Source organism: Palaemon carinicauda, chromosome 25, assembly GCF_036898095.1.
Source record: "Palaemon carinicauda isolate YSFRI2023 chromosome 25, ASM3689809v2, whole genome shotgun sequence".
NCBI lineage: Eukaryota > Metazoa > Arthropoda > Malacostraca > Decapoda > Palaemonidae > Palaemon > Palaemon carinicauda.
In genome coordinates this window covers 38,538,223-38,548,222 of record NC_090749.1, presented here as the reverse complement: position 1 = coordinate 38,548,222, position 10,000 = coordinate 38,538,223, and positions in this window count along the sequence as shown.

Here is a 10,000-nt window from a genome sequence, read left to right as displayed (position 1 = left end):
TTATAAGAACAATAATAACAATAATAATATTCGAACAGCAGTCCTTCACAATAATAATAATATCAATGTTAATAATAATAATAGTAATAATAATAATAATTATACTTATAATTTCAACTTTAATTCTAATTTTAATTTTAATTTCAATTTAGATTTTGATTGCGATTGCTATTGCGATTGCGATTACAATTACATAGATGACACTTTTATAATGGCTCCTTTTACCCAGGACATCGAGACCCTCCGCAGGACGTTTGAGGAATGCAGCTGCATGAGGTTTACTGTTGAACATAGCAAAGATGGACGGCTGCCCTTCCTAGATGTTCTCATATCTCCTAATACAACTGGATTTGATACTAGTGTGTAAATTTAGCCCACTAACCTTGGGTTATGCTTGAATGGAGACAGTGAATGCCCTACCAGGTACAAGGCCTCCACCATCAAGGCCTACGTCTGCAGAGCCCTCTCCCACTGCTCCTCTTGGACTGCCACAAACCAAGTACTCGACCGAGTCGCCCAGGTTCTGGTGAACAATGGCTACTCTAATAGACAAGTTAGCCGTGAAATCAAGCTAGCCATGGACACCTGGTACCAGGGTGAACAACCGACCGTGAACACCACAAATACCATCAACCTTTACTATAAAGGGTTCATGCATCAGGATTATCAAAAGGATGAAAAGGCGATGAGAGACATAATAAACAGTCACGTCTCCCCTGTGGATAAAAACACAGAGGTCAAGTTGACCATTTATTATCAAACTACCAAAACGAGGTCTCTCATCATGAGGAACAACCCAGCCCCGCCAACTCAGGATATTCTCAGACAAACCAACGTGGTCTATTCCTACTTATGCCCTGTTCCAGGATGCTCTGGACGTTACATAGGAATGACCACCATGCGTCTGTCAAAGAGACTGTCATGTCATGTCCAACAAGGTGAAATAAAAGCTCATGCCCTCCATGTCCACAACAAAAACATCAAACGTAAGGAAATAATCAAGAACACCGAGATCATGGGCCGTGCTCCAGATAGCAGGAGACTTCGCATACTTGAAGCTCTTCTTATTCAGAGAGATAAGCCGACTCTAAACACTCCCCAGGAAATGTTCCTCCTCCCATCCTGCCGTAGGAACAACACAAGGAAAAATAACCCAACCAACCATGATACCTCCAACCAGGACAACCCAACAGATCAACACATAAACAACCCCAACAGCATTGATCAGGATAGGATAGCGTGCCTAGCCAACATACCCACTCGGCGAGTGCTCACGCCAATCAGAGCCCAGCTCCCAGAGGACAAGATGGTGACTCAACACCCAGGAGTGAGTGGGATGGCAGTCTGACTGTACTACAGCCTCTCTCGGCGAGCGGCTTAGCCAATGAGGATCAGCCATTCTATTTGTTCCGCCCACGACGCTCAAGGTAGCCAATGAAAAATTCGCTACCTCTCTGACTAAGCCAGAATTGCCATATATAAGGACGTAGCTCTCATCGTTTCCAGCACTGAAGCCTGAGGAAGGGAGACAGCACTCCCGAAACGCGTATCTTGTTCTCTGTATACTTTTACCTGAATTGTGAATTTTACCTGAATTGTGAATTTTACCTGATTTGTGAATCTTACCTATTTTGTGAATTTTATATTAAAACCTTGACTCGCCAATTATTCCTGAATTTGACTACCCACCATGAAGGATGAATTTTGCTCAGTTACTGGCTGTATGCAGTAGTCCTGAAAAGAAGATAATTAAAGCCATTGAGAAGACGGAGTGTAAGATTAATGCAACTGAGGCAGCCATTATTTTCAACAAAACTATAATTATGATTATAATTTTAACTATAACTATAATTATAACTATAATTATAACTATAATTATAATTATACCTATGACTATAACTATAACTATAACTATCGAACATCAGTCCATCTCAAACAACATATCAATCCATTATATCTATGATAGAACGAATCATTTCCCATTGCTGAATGTGTAAGCGTATCTCAGCATCCCCAAATAGCCAGGTAAGTAGATTAATATCAGTTTGATCATGCAACGATGACCTCTTGTTCAGGTGGAATTATTCATGACTGGAATGGTGGTGTTGGTATGGTGGTTTCATAATTGCTATTCGTTCCTTTGGGGGACGGTTAGGTGTAGTGATTTGTGGGTGTTGAGGGAAAGTGGATGATTTATTTGTATTTAATGGATGTATAATTTCTAAGACAATTTTATTAAGGAGGTTCGTAATAAATGTATATATATATATATGTATATATATATATATATATATATATATATATATATATATATATATATATATATATATATATATATATATATATATATATATATATATATATATATGCATATATGCATATTTATTACTACTACTACTAGCTAAGCTATAAGCCTAGCTGGAAAAGCAAGATGCTATAAGCACAAGGGCTCCAATACGGAAAAATAGACCAGTGAGGAAAGGAAATAAGGAAATAAATAAACAATATAAGAAATGAAATTTAAAATTGGATATTTTAAAAACATTAACAACATTAAAAATTATATTTTATATGTAAACTATAAAAGGGCTTATGTAAGCCTCTTCAACATAAAACCATTTGCTGCAAGTTCGACCTTTTAAAGTCCACTGATTCAACTACCCGATGAGGAAGATCATTCCACAACTTGGTCACAGCTGGAATAAATCTTCTAGAGTAGTGTGTAGTATTGAGCCTCATGAGGGAGAAGGTGCAACAATCGACTCACGTCTGTTAGATTCGTTTTTGGCCCCAGGCTTACCTCTCAAATTTCTATCCAACTGTATATGGATAATATAGTCCACACAGGGTTCTACTATAGGTGTTTTGGGAGGCCAACCTTATCCATAGTAATTACTGTGATTTGAAAGGATATCCTGATGTGGTGTTACTCTCACTAAAGACGGAAATGTCGTCTGGCTTAATATATTAAAATAGTATATATCCCCTTAAAGTACCTATATCATTGGAAATATATGTGCACATTTTATCATTCTTAAATAGGGAACTCCTCTACATCATTATTTGTTGCTTGTCTAGATTTGGATCAGCGTAAAACAAATTTATTTTTATACGATGTCATTAGAGTACCATATTTTTTAACAATTTGCGGAGAATTGATTGTAATTTTAATTGCTCTATTTTTAACCGATCTTCTCTCAGTTTCCTATTTTCATTCTTCTTAGTTTTCTCAGTTATTTCCTCTTGACCATTTTTATACACAGTTATTAGAAAATCATATTTTTGAACAATTTGTAATTTTAATCGGGTTTTTAGTTAATCTTCTCTGTTTTTTTAATGTTATCCTTCTCGATTCTCTCAATTATTTCCTCTTAGCCATTTTCTGTCTTCATCTTGAATTAAAACAGCCTCAGAAATGATTGTTGAATCAAAACAAAGGTTTGTTTGTACAAGTCTTCCTCGTTAAGACCAACATGAAATGTACTGCAAATGTCCTCTGGGTGATCAAAGGCCCATTGCTTGGATAAGGCTGGGCTTTGCTAGTTTGAAAGGGACTGAGCATGGAGAAGGGGAAAAATTAGATGTAAATGAATACGTATTATCAAATAGATTTGTCATCTTGCATCACAGTAGTATAGAGTAAATATATGATCTTGCATTATGTACATGACGTAGATATGGTCATGATTATATTTTATTTGTTTTCATAATTTCTGACACTATACTTTTTATGTTCATTCTCGCTCTTATTGAAACTTGACTTGATGATATCAGATATTACAATTAGATTGGATATAGAATATATTGATATAGACAATTAGGTGATTTGACAGGGATTTTTTTTTCTTTTATATATATATATATATATATATATATATATATATATATATATATATATATATATATATATATATATATATATATATATATAAAGTATGTTTTGTATTTGACTCTGATTCAATGATTACTTATTATTGAAAAATAGTATGGTATGATTAAAATTTTTAAAAATTTATTTAACACCAAATATGATTTATGAACATCCGTTTTCGTGTATGAAACAAATTTTAAATGAACAATCACCGGAAATATTTTATCTGATATAAATGAAACATAGTTATTTATATACAGTACATTGCAACGCAGCATAGATTTCTATTTTATGCACCATTAAACACACATTTATTCAAATAATGTAAACACTTTTTGAAACTTCTGCTAGAGTTGGGAAAAAATGTTTGTCAATGGCCACTTGGAAGTTTGAATAGGCGATGCTGAAATTTGTTTGGGGAAAAAAAATAATGGGATCAATGTCCCTCTTATCTGAGATATCAGCTTGATTCTTCACTACATTATTATTATGGATGCTATAAGCCCAGGGGACTCAACAGAGAAACTAGCCCAGTGAAGAAGGGAAACAATGAAAAATGAAATAATCTAAGAACAGTAACAAGATTAGAATAAATCCTTCCTATATAAACGATAAAAACTTCAACATAAACAAGAGGAAGAGTAATTAGATAGAATAGTGTGCCCAAGTGTACCCTCAAGTAAGAGAACTATATTTCTAGATTTTTTTAAGTGTTTGTTAGTCTCATTAATATATTACACACTAGTATATGTGTGAACGTCATTCTCATTTAGATCTCCGAAAACCGTACCATCCTGTTCGTTATACTTGGTATGCAGTTAATTCTAATAGTTATGCCTTTTCCATCATAAGGCTTACAACTTAAAGGTATTTTTAGAAGTTTTATTTCAGCTACGACCAAGTCATGGAATGATCTTCTAAATCGGTTAGTTGAATCGGTAAAACTTCATAAGTTTAAACTTACAACGAATGTTTTTATGTTGAACAGGCTGACCTAAGTCTCTCTTCATATTTTATATACGATAGATCTATTTGAACGTTGTTACTGGTCTTAGAATAATTAATATTAATTATTCATTGCTTCTTATGTATAATAGTTTACTTATTTTCGTATTTCCCTTCCAAGTAGGGTTGTAGCTTGGCTAATAATAATAATGATAATAGGTGTAGCAATACTTTGAAATTAATTCTAAATAAAGAATGACATATCTCTATTAATCGCTCAAGTTGACTAAAAACGTGTTGCTACAGTGAATTTAGATATTGTAATATTTTTGCTATTTCTTTTATATTAATTAATCACCTATATAAATAACGTATATTCCCTTAATAAAAAACTAATCTCAGAAATCTTAGGATATTTTAGTTATATATTAACAATTGAGATATTACTTATCAACCATAATATCTCATATAATTGAATATTTAAATTTTTGTAGGTACATTTTAAAGCAAATTCTCTAACAAATAAATTCTTTCCAGATTTCAAATAAATAGAAATATAACGTTGAAACATTTCAATATATTTAGGTTGTATTTCGGAGTAATAGTTTTCGTTGTTCCTGCGTCTCCCACTTTTACTTTGTTGGAGTCTTTTATCGTCTAACAATTTCCATGGCTTTGTAACTGCTTCGTTTCTTTAATTTCTCTTCCGAGAGAGAGAGAGAGAGAGAGAGAGAGAGAGAGAGAGAGAGAGAGAGAGAGAGATCTTTGTTCAATTCTTTGGGCCTTGTACTATAAAGATGTATATAATTATTTGTCCTATTTGTCAATATAATATTGAACCAAACCTTATGACGAATATTGACAAATGTTACGGATATGTTGAAAGTTTAAAGGTCGCTCATAAATGGTAGAGGCAAGGGACAACAACATAATAGCACCCAAGCTCCCTCTCCACCCAAGTTAGGACCAGGGAGGTCCAGACAATGGCTGCTAATAACTCAGCAGTTAGACCTCCTTAGCTCACAAGGATTGTGAGGTTGCAGATGCTGATCGGGACTCAAACTCCCGTCCAACAGATAGCTAGACAGGGACATTTCCAAACTGAGACGAGGATATTTATATTCTATCACAATAGTAAATACCAGATCTATTGTTCAATTAAGTTAATTAGTTTAAATACTGTTCTTGGATATTTGATGGATTCGTGTCTGATGGAACTTTGTTAGTTTAGGACTCTGTTTAAAAATTTCTTTTAATTAAAGAATTCAAATGAAAAATAATATCTTATAGATCAGCAGCCTAATTGAATTGAAAATAGCATTTTTTGAATGTTTCTATTACTATCATAATTTTTTAATCTTAAATGCATGGTATATCTGTTGAAACAACAACAGCAACAATAACAACAACAACAATGATAATAATAATAATAATAATAATAATAATAACCAAATTAAAAATAATCAAATTAAAAAAATCCAGCCATGCCATATATATTGATGCTTGAAACGGTTCCTTAAGAAATACTCGAGAACAACGATTGTATGAAATATTTAACTCTTGAAAAGTAATAAGATTCTGGAGCCTTTCCACAACTATTACGGTCACCTATTAAAAAAAAAAAATTATAATGCATTTGACAGAAATAGTTCGATTTTGTGTGATCATTACCTCAACGTGGATGTTATTCATCTTAAAATTAGCAATCATAACCATTGTAAAATAAAAATTAAATTACTTAAGTTGTCTCTGCGTGGCTAGATAGTTTCTTGTAGTTTCTGCAACCTCACCATCCTTGTGAGCTAAGGATGATGATATCGGGGAGCTTAGAGGTTTACCTGTTGAGTCATCAGCAGCCATTGCCTGATCCTCCCTGGTCTTAGCTTGGCTGGAGAGAGGGATCTTGGGCACTGATCATATGTATATGCTTGAGGCTACACTCGGGCACACTTTTCTCTCTTTTCTTTCTCTTCCTCTTGTTTTTTATAAGTTCTTATAGTTTATATATGAACGACCTAATTTAATGCTGTTCCTGTTCTTAAAATATTTTGTTTTGATTGTTTATTGCATATATCGTAGTTTATTTATTTCCTTGTTTCTTTTCCTCACTTAGCTATCTTTCCATGTTGGGCCCCTTGGGCTGATAGCATCTAGATCTTCCTGATAGGGTTATAGCTTAGCTTGTAATAATAGCAATAAAGATTAATATAAGATCATTGTCCTGCTTGCTAGAGTATTGTCATTGTCCCTTGCCTCAGCCATTCACGAGTGTCCAAACCTTCAAATGCTATTTTAAATTTGATTTTTCTGGAAAACTCAAGATAAAATATTCTTCAGGGGAATCCCGTATTTCAAACCAGAATCCTTTGAAGATCTTCCTTAAATCAAAGTGTTTCAACAGTCACGTTATATTACTATGCTGGAGTCAGTAACACAAACCCTGGAACTTTCTCACTCTTGTGCTCCGTACTTTGGAAAATTCTGGAAAGAAAATTCAACTTGGTAGTCTTCGAATGGACACAGAAAGAGATGTAACATTTTGGGTATGGGAAATTTTCACTAGATGCTGATGAGAAGATATATTCTTTTTCACTCTGTCTTTTGAAGTTATAAATCAGGATTGTTCGGAGGACTTCCACTATTTTTTGAGTAAGAAAATGTATATGAAAATTACATTGGTTATCTTTTGGCGTTTTAAGCTTCAAAATGTGAGTAAGGAATCATATTGAAAAAAAAAAAATGACAATGCTTAAGTTAGGTAAAATTTGAAAATAAAATCACCTGAAATTACGTCTATAAATCAGACTATATATCAGTTTAGTAAAATCTGTGTTACTGTATGGACATGAGTCATGGTATGAAAATGAAACAATCTCCAATAGATATAGTAGATTTGAGAAAAAAAAACCCTCAAAAGGATATTGGGATGTAAATGGCGGGACTGGATTAGAAATGAAACTATAAGAGAGATTGCACTATTGCCATATGTGAATAAGATTATGGTGAGGGGTAGATGGAGATGGTTTCGGCATGCTCTTTGCACTCCATAAGAGATATTAGTTTACCAAACGTTTAACTGAGCTCCACAAGCCACTAGAAGAGTTGGAAGAACCAGAACTACATGGATAAGGACTATGAAGCGTGAAGGAGAGGATGATTGGAAAATATTGAATAAAAGCTCAAGATCAGAGACGACTGGCGAAATCTAACCGAGGCCCTTTGCATCCTAAGGCGTAGGAGATGATGATGATGATATATATATATATATATATATATATATATATATATGTATATATATATATATATATATATATATATATATATATATATATATATATAATATATATATAATATAAATATATATATATATATATATATGATATATATATATATATATATATATATATATATATATATATATATATATATATATATATATACATATATATATACATATATATATATATATATACACACATACATACATACATACATACATACACACACACACACACACACACACACACACACACACACACACATATATATATATATATATATATATATATATATATATATATATATATATATAATATCCATGTGTCACTAAATATTAATTACGCAATCAATCATATTCCATTACTGGTTTTTTTTTTATTGACCAAAAAACACCCAAGACAATTTCCCCTAGCATTCTGTTATTACAAAATATATCACATCCAATTTAATATCAGAAGGGGTGGAAGGCAGCCTATACATTATTTTTTGTTTTGCGAGGTGTCAAAAAGAATATATCTCCTTTCATCAGCGCCAAGCGCGAGACTGTCTCATCCCACCAATATATTCTGTCGGAATATGTTCGATGATAGAATCTAACGAGAATTGAGCTGGCTTCTCGCATCAACATCTTTTCGCCTCAGCCTTTTTTCCAAGCATCGATGAGGGAACAGAAGAATCTGAGAATTTTGCAGTGGAGGAATTTGCCTTACAGACTAAGACTCTCTCTCTCTCTCTCTCTCTCTCTCTCTCTCTCTCTCTCTCTCTCTCTCTCTCTCTCTCTCTCTCTCTCTCTCTTTCCCCGGTGAGAGTACTAAATTAAAATTGAAGTAGGCGAATGGATGGGTGATAGACTGCATGCCAATGCATTTCGAGATTGAGACATGCAGCTGGGTATGTTGGTGAAATGATTCTTTATGCAATGTTTCAACCTTTGTTTATACGTTTGTTGCCAGTCGAACTCAAAAGTTGAAGATGCATTTCGATGAAAATTTCAGGATATGTCAGAAGTGGGATAAATTTAGAAGTGTTTAGATTTTTTTGGTGATCCAAATCCGGATCCAGGATAATGATTATACAGTGCATTCATTCACTGTCAACATATGACAATGGGATAGCTTGGTCCGTAGACTTGAGTAAAATTTTGACAGTCTTCGTTGGTGGAGGTATGAAATCTCTTGATTGCTCTGTCTGGTTGTTATTGTTAATGTCATAAACATTAAATATAAGTAACCTCTATTTTTTTAAATTTGATAAGTTACAAAACCCCTATAAGTGTCATTTCGAAATTCTAATTATATTTTCCAAAATGTTTAATATTATATATTTGATTTTTACCCAACTGAGCCATGCAGATAGAAACCTTTGTCAAATGACTAATATAAAAGATGTTAGATTTTTGTTGTTAAGGTCATAAAATTTAAATAAAAATGAACTCCATTTTGTAAGTTACAAAATTGATTATAAATCTTAAAATATTGCTATTATATTTACTTAAATGTTTAATTTTTTTTTTTCACCAGAATGTAAAAGGTAGGGGAAAAGAATATCTGCTGTGAGGATTTTGTCTAAAAGAGATAGCGTGAAAATTAAGTTGAAAAGATGAATAGAAGCGTGAAAGGCGGTTATGTAAATGTAGCTCTTGCAGACATGCATTTTTAAAAGGAAAATTTATACCATAAGGAATAAATTATTAGCATTAAGACTATTAATGGAAACAAGAAAAAACGAGCAATTAGAGATTTCAGACCTCTGTCAACAATTTACTCAAGTCTACGGATCAAGCTTTCCCTTTTTCGTATGTTGAACGTGAATGAATCTACTTATGATAATGATAATAACCAAAATTTAATGTGTTTCTCCGGAGTATAATATCTATCCGTTGTTAAAATTGTGTTAAAATCTGTC